Genomic DNA, 18,772 nt, shown 5'->3' with positions numbered 1-18,772 from the left:
ACGCGTATCAAGCCACTCTTATCTCACCGCATGCGTTTCAATACCCAGACCTTATACCACCGCATGCGTATCAATATCACAATATATCACAATTTGCACCTCAAGTGCTTAAATAATTTAACTTGCCAAAATAAATCATCAATAATATTTTTCTATAATAAAGAGCTCACGGCTCCATCACAATGAGTACGAAAATCATACAAAAATATTCAGCAATAAATAATTCAGCAAAATAATATTTAAAAATCTTAATACGTTGCTTCAATACCAAATTTAAAATGTCAAATACTTCATATTAATAATATTTATTTTAAAGAAAATCAAACTTCAAATAATGCACATAATAAAAGAAACCAAGTTCCAACTAAACAGGTAAAACAATTAGCAGGAAAAAGTCAAGTAACTTTAAAAAATAAAAACATTAAATCAATGATAAACAATATATCAGAACAAAATATTTTAATTAATGCACAACAGTGATCTACACAATTTAAAAATATAATCTTTCACATTTAGCCAGTGTACACACTCGTCACCTCGTGTACACGACTTTCAACGCATTACAATTGATCACTTCAATACCAATCCTAGGGGAAATTTTCCCCACACAAGGTTACACAAGTCACTTACCTCAACTTGCTCCAATTTAACCAAGTAGTATGTTTTTTCCTCGATTTTTCGATTCCGGTCGACTCGTATCTAGTCATAATTAATTCGATACAGTCAACAAAAATTATAGAATCAATTCTATAAGAAAATACAACATTTTTCAATAAAAATCCGAAATTAACTCAAAAATGGCCCATGGGGCCCACGTCTCGGAATCCGGCGAAAGTTACGAAATATGAACGCCCATTCAACCACGAGTCTAACCATACCAAAATGACTAAATTCCAATAACAGTTCGACCCTTAAATCCTCAAATCTATCCAAGAGGGTTTTCGAATTTTTTCAACTTAAATCACCAATTAAATGTTAAAAACAGTGATAGATTCGGGTAATCTAACAAAGAGTGAGTTAAGAATACTTACCCCCAACGTTTTCTCTGAAAATCTCCCAAAAGTCGCATCAATCCGAGCTCCAATTCGTTAAAAATAAAATTTTTTTAGAACTTAAATATTCTGCCCATGTTTTTACTCATCGCGATCGCGAACATCCACACGCTATCGCGAAGCACAAATTGCCACTGCCCAAATTAACTCTACGCGATCACGTATATCCTCACGCTATCGCAGAGCACAGAGTTCCCATCTCTACGCGATCACAGTCCTCTTCACGCGTTCACGAGTCACAAGGTCTCAAAGCTACGCGATCGCATCCCGCTTCACGCGATCGCGAAGCACAAAACTTAGCAGTCCCCAATTAACCCTACGCGATCGCAAACAATGCCACGCGATCGTGATGCACAGACTAGCCCAACCTACGCGATCGCGGTTGAACTCACGCGATCGCGAAGAACAAAATTAACACTGCCTCAACTAAGCCTATGCGATCGCGTCCCAATCTTCGCGATCGCGAAGAAGGTTTAAAATACCAGAAATCAGCAGCTACACGCAGTGCCAAAATGAAGAAAAATACTCTGAATACCATCCGAAACACGCCCGAGCCCCTCAGGACCTCAACCAAATATACCAACAAGTCATAAAACATCATAGGGACTTAGTCGAGTCTTCAAATCATATCCAACAATATTAAAACACGAATCACACATAGATTCAAGCCTAATGAACTTTGAAACTTTCAATTTCTACAAACAACACCGGAACCTATCAAATCAAGTCTGATTGACCTCAAATTTTGTACACAAGTCATAAATGACATAACGGAGCTATGAAAATTTTCAGAAATGGATTCCGACCCCGATATCAAAAAGTCAACTCCCCGGTCAAACTTCCAAACTTAAATTCCTATTATAGCCATTTCAAGCCTAATTTCACTACGGACTTCCAAATAAAATTTCGATCACGCTCCTAAGTCCAAAATCACCATACGGAGCTGTTGGAATTATCAAAATTCTATTTCGGGGTCGTTTGCACATAATTCGATATCCGGTCACTGTTTGAACTTAAATTCTTTTTATGTTTTCATCAAAATTCCATATCTCGGGCTAGGGACCTCGGAGTTTGATTCCGGGCAGACACCTAAGTCCCAAATCACGATACGGACCTACCGGAACTGTCAAAATACTAATCCGAGTCTGTTTGCTCAAAATATTGACTAAAGCCAACTCGGTTGAGTTTTAAAGCTCTAATTCATATTTTAATTCATTTTTCACATAAAACCTTTCCGGACAATTTTACGGACTGCGCACGCAAGTCGAGTAATGATAAATAGTGCTTTTCGAGGTCTTAGAACACAGAATTAATTATTAACTTTAAAGATGATATTTTGGGTCATCACATTCTCCACATCTAAAACAAACGTTCGTCCTCGAACGGAGTTAGAAAAAAAATACCTGAGCTGGTTAATAAGTGTGGATAATAGCAGCGCATATCATGCTCGGTCTCCCAAGTTGCCTCCTCGACCGGATGACCCCTCCACTGAACCTTCAGGGAAGCAATGTTCTTTTACCTCAGCTTTCGAACCTGCCTATCTAAAATAGCCACTGGTTCCTCAACATAAGATAGATCCTTGTCCAACTGAACCGAACTGAAGTCTAACACATGAGACGGATCGCCGTGATATTTTTTAAGCATAGAAATATGAAATACCGGATAAACTGCAGAGAGACTAGGTGGTAGTGCAAGTCTGTAAGCCACCTCTCCAACTCTTTCAAGAATCTCAAAAGGTCCAATATACCTAGGGCTCAACTTTCCCTTCTTCCCGAATCTCATCACACCCTTCATAGGCGAAACCCGGAGCAATACCCGCTCACAAACCATGAATGCAACATCGCTAACCTTCCGATCCGCATAACTCTTCTGTCTAGATTAGGCTGTACGAAGTCGATCCTGAATCAACTTAACCTTCTCCAAGGGATCCTGAACCAAGTCTGTACCCAATAGTCTATCCTCGCCCGGTTCGAACCAACCCATTGGAGATTGGCACCGCCTACCATACAAGGCCTCATACGGAGCCATCTGAATGCTCGACTGATAATTGTTATTGTAAGCAAACTTCGCAAGTGGTAAGAACTGATCCCAAGCACCCCTAAAATCTATCACACACGCACGAAGCATATACTCCAGTATCTAAATAGTGCATTCGGACTGTCTGTCCGTCTGAGGGTGAAATGATGTACTCAACTCCACACGAGTACCCAATTCTCGCTGTACAGCCCTCCAAAACCGTGAGGTAAACTGTGTACCCCGATCAGAGATGATAGATACCGGTACACCGTGAAGTCCGACAATCTCGCGAATATATACCTGAGCCAGTTGTTCTGAAGAGTAAGTAGTAATCACAGGAATGAAATGAGCTGACTTGGTCAATCTATCCACAATCACCCAAACTGCATCGAATTTCCTAAGTCCGTGGGAGTCCAACAACGAAATCCATAGTGATCCCTTCTCATTTCCATTCTGGAATTTCCAACTTCTAAAGCAATCCACCCGGTCGCTGATGCTCATATTTCACTTGTTGGCAATTTAGACACCGAGTTGCATATCCCACTATATCTTTCTTTATCCGCATCTACCAATAGTGTTGTCTCAGGTCCTGATACATCTTTGTAGCACCCGGATGAATGGAGTACCGCGAACTGTGAGCCTCTAGGAGAATCAACTCACGTAAACCATCTACATTAGGCACACATAGCCTGCCCTGCATCTGTAATACACCGTCATCTCCAATAATGACTTCCTTGGCATCGCCGTACTGAACTGTGTCCTTAAGGACAAGCAGATGGGGGTCATCATACTGACGTTCCCTGATACGGTCATAAAGTGAAGACTGAGAAACCACACAAGCCAAAACTCGGCTCAGCTCGGAAACATCCAATCTAACAAACTGGTTGGCCAAGGCCTGAACATCCAAGGCTAAAGGCCTCTCTGCTACCGGTAAATATGCTAAGCTGCCCAAACTCTTCGCCTTACGACTCAAGGCATCGGTCACTACATTGGCCTTCCCAGGATGATAGAGAATAGTGATATCATAATCCTTAAGCAACTCCAACCATCTCCGCTGCCGCAAATTAAGATCTCTATTTAAACAGATGTTGTAGATTTTGGTGATCGGTGTAAACCTCGCAATAGACACCGTACAAATAATGCCGCCAAATCTTTAAGGCATGAACAATAGCTGTTAACCCAAGGTTGTGTACAAGATAATTCTTCTCATACACCTTTAACTGTCTGGACGCGTAGGCAATCACCCTACCGTCTTGCATCAACACTGCGCCGAGGTCAATACGCGACGCATCACAATACACAATATAAGACCCTGAACATGTAGGTAATACCAGCATTGGGGTTATAGTCAAAGTTGTCTTGAGCTTTTGGAAGCTCTCCCCACATTCCTCGGTCCATATGAACGGAGCACTCTTCTGGGTCAATCTGGTCTTAATAGTTGTTCATAATCAATTACAAAATCGTCAATTAACTTTATGTTAACAAAAATCTCGTTTCAAACATTCACAATACCGATAACGAGATATGAGGCATGACCACCTCATAATTATTTACCCGAATTAATGAGTCACATTTAACGTCACCTGGGCGGGAACCTACCTCGTAGGTTAAAACTCAATAATTACAACACAAAATTGGCAAGTATGCACAGAGAATTTCATATAGAATTTTCAAATAAGCCTAATAGGTATGACTCCCTATTAGTACTATAGTACAAATTAAAATTCACAAGGAAGAACTTAAACATAAGAATTTTCCTCACAAGGATCTCGTCCTTATATAACTTTCACCGCAGCTCGTATCCTGGTTTAAACATATCAGTTTATATTAAAATGCGAGGATCTCGTCCTCGGTCCTAAATCACAAGTAATATGCACATCGTGCCAATCGAAACTTTTCATTTGCTCCTAAATAATTTCCTTTAAACAAAATCATAACAGATAATGAACCCCGCACTGGTAGGGCATATAATTCACAATTTGTAATTAATTATCCGTAAATTACATCAAAACTTACCGAAATGAGTAACAGAAAGTCACATTTAGCCTCACGGGTCTTATTAGTGACCAGCATGGAATGATAGGCGTAGTTATCTCCATGGAATCTCCCAACAGGAGTAAACACATAATTAGATTATAGAATTATGAAACTCACTCATAAGTGGAGCACAATAGGAGGACTCGTCTCGATACTCAGAACCGAATCAAGTTAAGAAAATTATTCCTTTATATTTTATCAAGGTCATACCTGTAACGACACCAACTGATGTAGCGACCTCCGCCATACCATAAACGAAATATATCAATGGATGGGTCTCCACCTCTAGGACGCCTTCTACCCGTCTGTCCTCCACCCCTAACTGGTCGTGTGGGTGGTGTAGTAACTGCAATGGGGCACGTAGCCTGAGTGCTTTGATGAAATAAGTCTCTTCCAAGTTTGGGACAATTTTCTCATGATGTGCCTAGTATCACTGTATTCATAACAACCCCTTTGCGGGTTAGGCTGCTCATATTAAGTCTGTGCCAGATAACTGGAATAACCATTGTAGGAACTCATGTCGGTGGTGCATTAAAAGAACTTACTGGAGCACCCCGAGTAATCCGATATGTGGACTGGGGTGGACGACTGCCCGAGCCCCCGCCATAATGATTTATACTTGCAGCATAGAATCCACTGAATCCCATAGAACTTCGAGACGTCTTGGTCTCCTTAGTTTCCTTTTTTTCCTCATCCCGAACACATTCTAATATCTTGGCAATTTGAACAACTAGCAGAAATGAAGTATCAGCTTGTAGCTCCCAAGTCGTACAAAATGTTACGATCATAATTGAGTCCTTTAATGAGCCTGTGGACTCTCCCTCTGGCTGTAGAAAGCGAAGTAGGAGTATGACGGGCTAACTTATTGAACTTGATGGCATATTCTGACACTGTCAATGGTGACCTGACGCAACCGTTCAGACCCTATGCGCCACGCATTACAAAGAGTCCGGGGAAACAAACTCTTTCAAAAGCGTTCTGAGAACTGAGCCAAGTGGGCGGTGTTGCATTGGCTGGTCTGCCCTCTTCATAGGATTGCCACGAACACCGGTGGAGAATTATCTCTCCCAAGGCAAATTTCTTCTTTTGTTATGCTGACTCCACACTGTTGAGCTGACCCATTTCTTAACATACTCTTCGATTCTTCTTTGGGGCAACCTTTACCCCTATTTATACACAACGATCACAAAAGTAGAGCTCCATACAGACAAATCTTGTCACGAACCACATAGTCCAGACTTTCGTCAACAAGTGTACTTCCTCCGAAGCACCCCAAAATCCGCAACAGTGACGTCCACGCTGAGTAGACCTTCTACAAATTTAGAGTTGTTTCTATAACTCCTTTGGTATTGAAGTATAGGATTATTAAGGAGGCGGACATACCGCAAGTCCCAACCTTATCCTCTACAAAATCTCAGGCCTTAAACATGTGTAAATTTTAGGGAATCTTTCAGTACCACATATATACATTTCAGGCCAAAACTGATATAATACATGACCCCGCAATCCACCCATTGATAGTGGACGACGTGAAGTCATAGGTCACAACGTCCGATGATCCACAGTAATAACCTTCACAGCCCGTATAAATCAACCAGACGCCAATGTCTGTTGCACCCCGCACATGATTCACTAGGTGATCTCTCAATATGCCTGCATCTTCAGTCGGAACCACACGTTAAGGAAATGTTTGAGCATCTCTGGCTCCCTCGTAGTCCATCTGCGACATCACGAACCGTCGACGCACAACTGATACCGAGTGCGCAATGTCATACACGAGTGGATACAAAGGAATATAAGATATATGTTTCAAGCTAAATCAATGACGCACGATAAGGAATCAAAGAAGTGAATATTTTCCTAATAGTTTCATAGCCTCCCGAAGATAAGTATTGACGTCTCCGTACCAATCCACAAGACTCTACTAAACCTGCTTTTGACTCATAACATCTATGAACCTAGAGCACTGATACCAACTGTCACGACCCCAAATTCCCTCCGTAGGAGGTCGTGATGGCACCTAGTCTCTAAGACTAGGTAAGCTTATCAATGCGGAATAATCATAAATATCTGAAATAAATAAACTACAATTCAAATAATTACAACTCCTAAAACCCGGTAGAAATAAGTCACAAGCTTCTAAAATTTTATTCTCAATGTCTCTATATATCAAGGTCTAAAGAAAAATAAGGAAGCAATATAAAAATGATAGAAGGGGACTCCGGAGTCTGCGGACGCTGGCAGATATACCTCGAAGTCTCCGTGCGCAGGTAACTCACTAACGTCTAGACTAGTAAGATGTACCTGGATCTATACAAAAAGATGTGCAGAAGCGTAGTATGAGTACACCACAGCGGTACCCAGTAAGTGTCAAGCCTAACCTCGGTAGAGTAGTGACGAGGTCAAGTCAGACCCTACTGGAGAATAAATAATGACATGGAAAAATGTTTAAACAATTTAATAAGATAAAATGACGATGGAAGTGAATCAAGTAGTATGTCACATTTAATTACACCAAATAATGGCAAATAAATACCTCGTGAAAACAAAAAAGAATTTCTTTTCAACTTTAAGAAAAATCACAATAAAAATCAAAGGCAACTACGGCCATAAATCAATATCAACAAGGGCACTACCGAGGTACCGCCTCGTAGTCCCAAATCTTAAATAAATTCACAATATCCCATTTTTCTTATATCACCACGGGAGCCTTCACAATTTATTTAAAGAAAATATTTTTCTCGAAATAGCATCCCGCGTTTTAGCCACTCTTATTACACCGCATGACTTCTAGTAGTTTCTCCTACTAGCCACGCGTATCAAACCACCCTTATCTCACCGCATGCGTTTCAATACTCAGACCTTATACCACCGCATACGTATCAATATCACAATTTGCACCTCAAGTGCTCAAATAATTTAACTTGCCAAAATAAATCATCAATAATATTTTTTCACAATAAAGAGCTCATGACTGCATCACAATGAGTACGAAAATCATACAAAAATATTCAGCAATAAATAATTCAGCAAAATAATATTTAAAAATCTTAATATATTGCTTCAATACCAAATTTTAAGTATCAAATACTTCATATTAATAATATTATTTTAAAGAAAATCAACCTTCAAATAATGCACAGAATAAAAGAAACCAAGTTCTAACTAAACAGGTAAAACAATTAGCAGGAAAAAGTCAAGCAACTTTAAAATATAAACATTAAATCAATGATGAAGAATATATCAGAATAAAATAGTTTAATTAATGCGCAACAGTGATCTACACAATTTAAAAATATAATCTTTCACATTTAGCCCGTGTACACACTCGTCACCTCGTGTACACGACTTTCAACACATTACAATTTATCACTTCAATACCAATCCTAGGAAAAAATTTCCCCCACACAAGGTTAGACAAGTCACTTACCTCGACTTGCTCCAATTTAACCAAGTAGCATGGTTTTTCCTCGATTTTTCGATTCCGGTCAACTCGTATCTAGTCATAATTGATTCGATACAGTCAACAAAAATTATAGAATCAATTCTATAAGAAAATACTACATTTTTCAATAAAAATCCGAAATTAACTCAAAAATGACCCATGGGATCCACGTCTCGAAATCCGGCGAAAGTTACGAAATATGAACGCCCATTCAACCACGAGTCTAACCATACCAAAATGACTAAATTCCAATAACAGTTCGACCCTCAAATCCTCAAATCTATCCAAGAGGGTTTTCGAATTTTTTCAACTTAAATCACCAATTAAATGTTAAAAACAGTGATAAATTCGGGTAATCTAACAAAGATTGAGTTAAGAACACTTACCCCAACGTTTTCTCTGAAAATCTCTCAAAAATCGCCTCAATCCGAGCTCCAATTCGTTAAAAATGGAAAAGTTTTAGAACTTAAATATTCTGCCCAGGCTTTTACTCATCGCGATCGCGTACATCCACACGCGATCGCGAAGCACAAATTACCACTGCCCAAATTAACTCTACGCGATCGCGTATATCCTCACGCGATCGCAGAGCACAGAGTTCCCATCTCTACGCGATCGCAGTCCTCTTCACGCGTTCGCGAGTCACAAGGTCTCAAAGCTACGCGATCGCATCCCGCTTCACGCGATCGCGAAGCACAAAACTTTGCAGCCCTCAATTAACCCTACGCGATCGCAAACAATGCCACGCGATCGCGATGCACAGACTAGCCCAACCTACGCGATCGTAGTTGAACTCACGCGATCGCGAAGAACAAAATTAATACTGCCTCAACTAAGCCTGCGCGATCGCGTCCCAATCTTTGTGATCGCGAAGAAGGTTTAAAATACCAGAAATCAGCAGCTACAAACAGTGCCAAAATGAAGGAAAATACTCTGAATACCATCTGAAACACGCCCGAGCATCTCGGGCCTCAACTAAATATACCAACAAGTCCTAAAACATCATACGGACTTAGTCGAGTTTTCAAATCACATCCAGCAACACTAAAACACGAATCACACATAGATTCAAGCCTAATGAACTTTGAAACATTCAATTTCTACAAACAACATCGGAACCTATCAAATCAAGTCTGATTGACCTCAAATTTTGTACGCAAGTCATAAATGACATAACGGAGCTATGAAAATTTTCAGAAATGGATTTCGACTCCGATATCAAAAAGTCAACTCCCGGGTCAAACTTCCAAACTTAAATTCCTATTTTAGCCATTTCAAGCCTAATTTCACTACGGACTTCCAAATAAAATTCTGATCACGCTCCTAAGTCCAAAATCACCATACGAAACTGTTGGAATCATCAAAATTCTATTCCGGGGTCGTTTGCACATAATTCGACATCTGATCACTATTTGAACTTAAATTCTTTTATTTGTTTCATCAAAATTCCATATCTTGGGCTAGGGACCTCGGAATTTGATTCCGGGCATACGCCCAAGTCCCAAATCACGATACGGACCTATCGGAACAATCAAAACACTGATCCGAATCTGTTTGCTTAAAATATTGACCAAAGTCAACTCGGTTGATTTTTAAAGCTCTAATTCACATTTTAATCCATTTTTTTCACATAAAAACTTTCCGGATAATTTTACGGATTGCGCACGCAAGTCGTGTAATGATAAGTAGTGCTTTTCGAGGTCTTAGAATACTGAATTAATTATTAACTTTAAAGATGATATTTTGGGTTATCACAAATTTCTAGATGTATCTCTTAGCAAAGGGCAGCCTTTTTGTTCAAATATTGACAATCCACAGTCTGACTTAACATGATCATCTTCATCATTTTTATCCATCGATTATACCCTTTCTTACTTCCATGTAAATATCTTGAACAAAATGTTAGACTTTCTTCAACAATATACCCTTCTGCAATAGAACCTTCAGGTCGACTTCTATTGCGAACATAACATTTCAGTTTGCGCAAGAATCTGCATAATATAACATTCAGTTAAACGCGTAGCACGAAAAATTAACAAGCCACATAAAATTAAATCGAAATTATAAAATACAAACATACCGCTCTATTGGGTACATTCATCTGTATTGTACAGGTCCAGCAAACGTACCCTCTCTTGGAAGATGAATGAACAAGTGCACCATTATATCAAAAAATGTCGGCGAAAATATTTTTTCTATTTTGCTCATCGTAATTGGAATTTGAGTTGCAAGTTGATCCAACACATCAACTCGTACAGTTTTTGAACATAACTCTCTGAAGAAAATACTTAGCTCAGTAATAGCTTTATAGACATGGTTTGGCAGGATTTCGCGGATTGCAAAAGGAAGCAGTTGTTCCAAAAGAATATGAGAGTCATGACTCTTCAGTCCATAAATTTTACGACCCTCTAACCTTATACACCGTGATAAATTGGAAGAATATCCATTTGGAACCTTAATAGTTTTCAAGAACTTGCATACTTTAGACTTCTCATCTGGTGATAAACTATAGAATGCTGCTGGATAACACCATTTTCCATCTCTTTGAGTTGGATGCAAATCTTTTCTTATACCCATTTCCTTCAAATCACGACGAGCATTCAAATTATCTTTCGTTTTTTCTTCCATATCTAATAACGTCCCAATAATATTGTCACACACATTTTTTTTCAATATGCATGACGTCTAAATTGTGGCGTATTAGATTATTTTTCCAATAAGGAAGTTTGAAAAAGATGCTTTTCTTCCTCCAATTATGAATGCCTTTACTTTTTTCGTATCTTTTTCTCTTTTGGGTCTTACCAAATTTAATGTCTTCCAAGCTATCCAACTGGTTTAAAATATCATCTCCATAGAGAATTTTTGGAGCAGGTCTTCTTTCTACTTCCCCATTAAAATCACGTTTAATTCCCCGCCACTTATGATTAGGCGATAAAAACCTACGAGCATCAATATAAGAGAACTTACGACCATACTTTAATCGAGTAGACGAAGTCTCTTTGTTGCATGAAGGGCAAGCCAAAGCTCCATTTGTGCTCCATCCAGACAAGTAGGCATAAGCTGGAAAATTATTTATAGTCCATAAGAGTGTTGCCCGCATACAGAAGTTCTCCTTTCTCGAAACATCATATGTATCGACTCCATTATACCACAATTCTTGCAACTCATCCACCAAAGGTTCTAAGTACACATCGATATCATTTCCAGGAGCTTTAAGGCCAGGTATCAACAAAGACAAGAAGCAATATGGTTGTTTCATGCACATCCAAGGGGGGTAGGTTATACACAGTAATAATTACTGGCCAAGTGCTATGAGAAACACTTAAATTGCCGAAAGGATTTATCCCATCATATGCTAATCCAAGTCTAACATTACCAGGATCTCTGGCAAAGCCCGGGTTAGATGTATCAAAACGTTTCCATGCATCTGAGTCGGCTGAATGTCTAAGAACCCCATCTTTCAAATATTGATCATGATGCCATGTCATGTCTGAAACTATTTCTGGTGACGTAAACAACCTTTGCAATCTTGGTTTCAAAGGAAAGTAACGTAAAACTTTTCGAGGAATTTTGCTTCCACTTTTTTCTGTAATAGCCCTATTAGCTTTTTGACCTTCTCTTGATTTCCACCTAGACTCGCCATAAACCAAGCAAGATTCAGCTTTTGCATTATGTTTCCAAAACAGCATACAATCGTTTTCGCAAGCATGTATTTTTTTCATAACGAAGATCTAAACTTCGAATCACTTTTTTTGCTCCATAGAATGATTCAGGTAAAGTTTCACTAGAAGGAAGTGCTCGTTTAATTAACTTCATTATGCAGTCAGTTGCTTTTATCACTCAATCCATAAAGGCACTTAATTTGCAACAGCTCCACAATCAGTGACAACTTGGAGAATTTCTCGCAACCAGGATAAAGTTGTTGTGCAGCATCCTCCAGTAATTTGGAAAATTCCGAAGCTGGTTCAGAAGGATCAACCCCACCAGAACAATTCGTGATATCAGGGCCAGTGGCATCATAAATCATTTCAAATATATCATCACCTTGCCCTTTTCTTACTTCCTCTTGTCTTATTTCATTCTTATTAGTGATTTGCTCTTTGGGTGCAAATTCTCCGTGAAAAAGCCAACGAGTTTACCCCTTGACTATCCCAAAAATTATTAAATGTTCCTTTACTTCGTCTCTAGTTTTGTGAAAAACATTGTTGCATTTTTTACAAGGGCAAGGAATTTCACCTTCTGGTTCTGTGTGCTTAAAAGCAAATTGAAGAAAATCCTCAACTCCTTTTAAATATGCATCGCTCAATCTATCGTTATAGCGCATCCAAGTCTTGTCCATTTCAAAATTTCCTATAAAGAAAAATAAAATAAGATCAAGATGCTTAAAAAAGAAAGATCACTTAACCACGGTTATACAATTTAGAGGCTAATTTTGCTACATTCAGAAAGATACAATGCTTAATTTGGAAAATAAATGTAAATGAACTTATCAGTTACTCACTTATATATCTTGAATCAAATAGCAACTTTTACACAAGATAGAGGATAAATCTAAAGCAAATAAATTTTGGAGCACAAGAAAAAAAAGTGTCGAGAGAAAAAAAAAAAAAAAAAATTCCAAATACATAATTTAAAAGCAATCCATAATCACATTACTAATTCTTTCAGTAAGATGTTTGTGATAATGAAAAGCTGGAAGGTATTATGTACTGGATGAAAGAATCTGTAGCAACTGCTACTAAAATTACCTTAGAATTAATAATTAAAGCAAGAGAAATAAGAAGTGCAGAAAGAATGAGGGAAAAGAGAATGAAAAAAAGAAGCAAAGACAAGATAAGTCAATGTCATGAATTCTTTATATGCAATACCCCCATTAAAAAAATCTGCTTTCATAAGACATCTCTCACAACAATAATCACGACCAGATAGGTATTCATGCTTATTGGCCTTCAAGTTGGATGTGATAGCAAATTATGGCTTCTATTCTCTTAGGTGAGAGTTTTTTAGTTTATAGTACTAAATTTAGCTGGTTCAGATTCAACCAAAAAATAGTTGACAGAAAAGTTTCAGCTTTTGCTTTTTAAATTTATGGATCTTTTATCCTGTAGTGAAGAATTTGTGTGCCGATTGAAGTTTTGAAAATTGGTTTAATGCTCTTTGCCCATTTGTGTTCTTATTCTTATCAAGCCGAACTAATGAAAATGAAGTCGAAGCCAATGACGAGAGCCTTAGAAAGCGTGTCATATAAGTTGTAGATTTAGTGTTGTGGGCTGAGAACAATTCCTTCAAAAGACATGTCTTTTTTTGAACCAAAAGACTACAACAGCTGAATTTAAATGCAAAATGATGCAGCAGACTATACTCTACACCTATAAATAGATACACAAATATACATAACTCCTTTAGTGCCAGAGGTTTTGGCATTCCTATTTGGATAGCAGATCTCAATATCCGAATGGGGAAATTGGACATTTCTCTTTCAGATTTAAGAAACTGTTAAAGGAATTCAACATTGTGATAGCTTATATTTCTATTCCGTGTTGTTAGTAGAAGCTTTATACTATTCACATTTTCATTGGACGGAGGAGTTTTCTAGATGTGCTGCTATTGGAAGAGTTGAATCTGATGCAAATATCATAAAGATTATAGAAAAGTTTTTGAGTTTTCAGTATCATATTCATGGAGGAGAAGAACAAATGGAGAAAGAGAAAAAAAAAAAATTGAATTATCCTATCTTTGAGATTATGAACGTGCTTCAAGAAGCACGGGAATCGCAGTTAACCTTATAATCTGTGATTCTGTATGTTACAATTAGTCTAAGATAGCCAGAGTATTTGCCCATAAATTTTTATCACTTAACTCATACACTCTATTAATCATTGTTAATTAATATACATTACTTGATCTTATTTTAATTCTTTTGAGGACTCCCTCCCACAATACACACAAAGTGATAAAACAAAATCACATTAAACAAGCAGTATATCTTTTCATGCTAGAAGAGGCCATATGTCATAGCAACCCCGATACACAAAATCCCACTTTTTGCTCCAAAACAACAACAATCAGTATTCAACACCAAATCAATATTCACAACAACAATCAGCATTCTAAGCAGCCCAACAGTGAACCTCCGACTAGAAAGAAACAGAAGAAAGAGATTCCGGTTTTAAGCGAATAGGAAGAAAGAAACTTCAGAAAACAGAGAAAAAATAAACTTACTTTGCCGGATGATATCGCCAGTTGCTTCCAGCGGAGATGAAGAATGAGGTTGAGGCTTCATCTTTGAGAGAAATTTGGAAGAGATTAATTTTGAGAGATGAGGGTTTAGGGATCTTTTGGTACGGTGTAAATTAGATCAATTAGATCTTGGATTCAACTTAATGCTCTAAGGAATGCACATATATGTCAAAGTTGCATATTATACACTTTGGTCCATAATACTTTATATATGTTAAAGATTAAAAATTTTAGAGGTGTTCATTCTTGGATTCAACTTAATTTTACGGGTTCTTTCTTATAAGTCTCATATTAATTTAAATAAATAAGATGATTATCTCTAATTAATTTTGGTTAACTTTTATATCGAATTTTAAACAAAACTTCATCAAGAATCAATCAAAATCCATTTTGATCAAGTGCTTCGAGAATAGTTATTTTACTCGGACATGTTCTATCAAAATAATACCTTTTGGGGTAATTAGAGGTGTTCATCGTTTAGTTCAATCCAATTTTACAGGATCTTACTTGTAAGTTTCTAATATAATTTAAATAAATAGGGATGATAATCTCTAATTAACATTGATAAACTCTTTTATCGAATTTAAATAAAGCTTTATCAAGTTCGCTCAAGCTTCACCATAATCATGTACTTTGAGAATAGTTATTTTAGGTGAACATGTTCTACCGAAATAATACATTTTAATGTAATTTGTGATGTTCATTGTTCAATTCGATCCAAATTTGCAGGAGCTTACTATCTTAATTACTTGTAAGTTTCACATATAATTAAAATAAATAGGGTGATCGTATGTAATTATTATTGATTAACTATTATATCAATTTAAATAAAACTTCACCAAGTATCGCTCATGTTCCATCATGATCAAGTACTTGGAGATAGTTATTTTACTCAGACGTGTTCTATCGAAACAATACCATTTAGGGTAATAAAAGGTGTTCTTTTGACTTAATTTCACAGTATCTCTAATTGACTTTGATTAACTATTATATCAAGTTTAAATAAAAATTTCACCAAGTATCGCTCAAAATCTATCTTGATCAAGTGCTTTTGAGAATAGTTATTTTACTCGGATCTGTTCTATTGAAACAATACTTTTTAGGGTAATTAGAGGTGTTCATCATTCAGTTCGACCTAATAGTACAAGATCTTACTCGCAAGACAATTTAAATAAGTAGGGCGATCATCTCTGGTTAATATTGATTAACTCCTATATCGAATTTAAATAAAACTTCACCAAGTATCGCTCAAGATTTATCCTAACAAATGCTTCGAGAATAGTTATGTTACTCGGGTCTTTTTTTTAATCAAAACAATACCTTTTAGTGTAATTAGAGGTGTTCATCGTTCTATTCGATCTAATTTCGCCGGAGCTTACTAGATTACCAGTAAGTTTCACATATAATCAAAATAAATAAGTGATCATCTCTAATTAATATTTATTAACTAATGTATCAAATTTAAATAAAACTTCACTAAGTATTACTCAAGCTTTATCCTGATCAAGTGCTTCGAGAATAGTTATTTTAATAAAATATAGTTATATTAATAAGTTACAAACTAAAACAGATAAATATAATTAAATTACTTGTTTAGGAGGAGGGAAACATGAATTTACAATTTGAAAAATAAAATACGATTTTACCAAAAGAAAAAAGTTCCCTCCAAATTATTTCCCTCTAATTTTTTTGTGCCTAAATCACAGTCTTCTTTTCCTATTAGAGAGACTAGTGAGCCAAAACATAAACTAAAAGAAGCAAAAACCCTAAATACTAAAAGTTACAAGAATTGAGGAGCAAGGTACGCCTCTTCCCCTGCATCAAAGGTACGCCACTTTTCCTTTAACATAACTCTTTTGTTTTTGTGGATGAATTACAATATTAAATTACCAAATATGTAATCAAATCTTGCAAGATTCATGTCTTAGAACATATTTGTAACATATAACAAGTTGAACCTACTCCGATTAAATATTATCACCAATCCACCATATCAAAAAGTTAGAAACAGGAAACTACCATGTTCGATATTTAAAAAGGGAGCTTTATTGATCATTCTCTGGTTGAGTAATTTAAATTATTATTTTTTTTGTGAAAGGGAATAGTATTGCTAATATTAGAGAAATATTACATCAGTACTAGTGCCGCCTGTGCAATTGTGCTTAAAGGCAGATGTAAGCCCACCTTTTTCCAGTAGTGTTTCATTATTAACCAACTTCCTTGGTGCAAATATATAGCATATATTTACCAACTTCCGTTTAAACTACAGTGGCTCGACCCTAGATCAAATTAAAAAAATATGGCTTGCTTAAAGTATTTGATTTTTTGCTTGATACAACATAAACTTACCTTCTTTTGGTGGTGGACTGAGGATTATTTTTTGCACTTTGGGACCTAGTGAATAGTTAGCAGCCTTTCTTGTGGGTAATTCGATCCGGTTCTATTACTGGAAATTATTGAAAATATATTGATGTCTTACAAATACTTGTTTATAATCAGACATGGGTAGAAATGGTCTTCGAAAAAGAAATAATCGATTAACTGATGATCATGAGACGAAACCTCCGAAAGTTCCAAGAAGGCATATGTTATAGAAGATTTGCCCACACAACATTTGGAAGAAGTTGTTTATTCGGGTAATTGCAATAAAGCTTTAATAAAATATTGAATTCTTTATTAATTCCTTTTCAATTAAACAATATTTTGTGCTTGTTTAATCACCTAGCTAACTTATATTATGAATTTTCTAGGAAACATGAGTATGACAAGAGAATTGGAATTTAGCTTCCATTATGGTGGCCATTTTATATTTTCTCCTTCCAGAAAATATGTAAGTGGGCAGTTGGTGAAAGCAAACATTGATATTGAGTTCATAGCTTTCTTTGATCTGCTTGATGAAATGAAAAGGCTTTGTAACTTCAATATTCTTGAGGGAGATAAGTTTGTTTATTTGAGAGGTGATAGAGTTATCAGTGATTGTGATGGGTTAGTGGAATGTCGTGACGATTCAGATGTTAAGAATATGCTTCTCAGTTATGAGAAGCATAAGGATAAGTCAATTGATATTTATACACTCCAGAAAAATGATATTTTTATGAGTTCTTTTCTCAGAGAAAATAACTCTAATGAGAACTCGTCTGAACAAGTGAGTGAAACGGTTGTGGAAGAACATGAATCAACAAATTCAACAGGTATTCTTTTTCTTTTATTGATCTTTGTCAATTCTTTCGATATTTTTACTTGAAGTATATTTATGTAATCTTTAAATGTAGGCCCTAACATTGTGAAAAGAAAAATCAGAGGGTCTACACGATGCGTGAAGATAATTAATTTACAGGAAGGACAAAAATTGGTCGTTCAATTTGATGAAGATCACCAAGCTATCGGTGAGAATGCAACCGATTTCACTTGGTTTTTGGGTCAAACAGTGAGAAGCCGAACTTGTTGCCCGTTAAAAGTAAATGGTTGGAAAGAATTAGAGCAAGATAAGATCGACCACATGTGGGACATTATCTTGGTAAGAAAATTAGTAAACTAATAAAGTTTATAATTTTCTTTAATTTTTGATGGATTGACAATCTGAGATACTAAGCAAGTTTGGTTTTAAATCACTAGTTCTAACTTTTATAATGGTAGATTTTATTTTTTATAGGAAAAGTTTAATTTTGATGTCTCCGAGGGAAGAAAAGGGGCAATTCTTGGTCATATGAGTGACCTCTACAGAGACTATAGGCACAAGTTGAAAAATAAGTATTTCGATTCAAAAGCAACTTATCAACTTCGCTTACGGAATAAGCCTAAACTTCTCATTATAGATGAATGAAAATATTTGGTCAACCTTTGGAGTGATGTTGACTTTCAGGTATTTTAATTGATCTATTTGTTCTTTTAAATTATTATATGCTGTAGAAACTAATATTATTAATTATTTTTTAAAACTTTTGTTCCGAAGAAAAGTACGCAAAACAAGGCAAATAGATTG

At 36.6% G+C, this 18,772-nt stretch overlaps 1 long non-coding RNA gene across 1 annotated transcript; it reads right to left on the bottom strand.

Annotated features, from left to right (window-relative positions):
* Nucleotides 1-10,251: 10,251 nt before the first annotated feature.
* LOC107809270 (uncharacterized) lies at nucleotides 10,252-14,908 on the bottom strand. The gene is made up of 3 exons (XR_001653371.2): nucleotides 14,773-14,908; nucleotides 10,631-12,900; nucleotides 10,252-10,541 (listed from the first exon to the last, which is right to left on the bottom strand). It is a non-coding gene; the product is annotated as an uncharacterized LOC107809270 (long non-coding RNA).
* Between the last annotated feature and the right edge of the window lie 3,864 nt (nucleotides 14,909-18,772).

Source organism: Nicotiana tabacum, chromosome 14, assembly GCF_000715075.1.
Source record: "Nicotiana tabacum cultivar K326 chromosome 14, ASM71507v2, whole genome shotgun sequence".
Taxonomy (NCBI): Eukaryota; Viridiplantae; Streptophyta; class Magnoliopsida; order Solanales; family Solanaceae; genus Nicotiana; species Nicotiana tabacum.
This window is presented reverse-complemented; position numbering and strand designations above follow the sequence as displayed.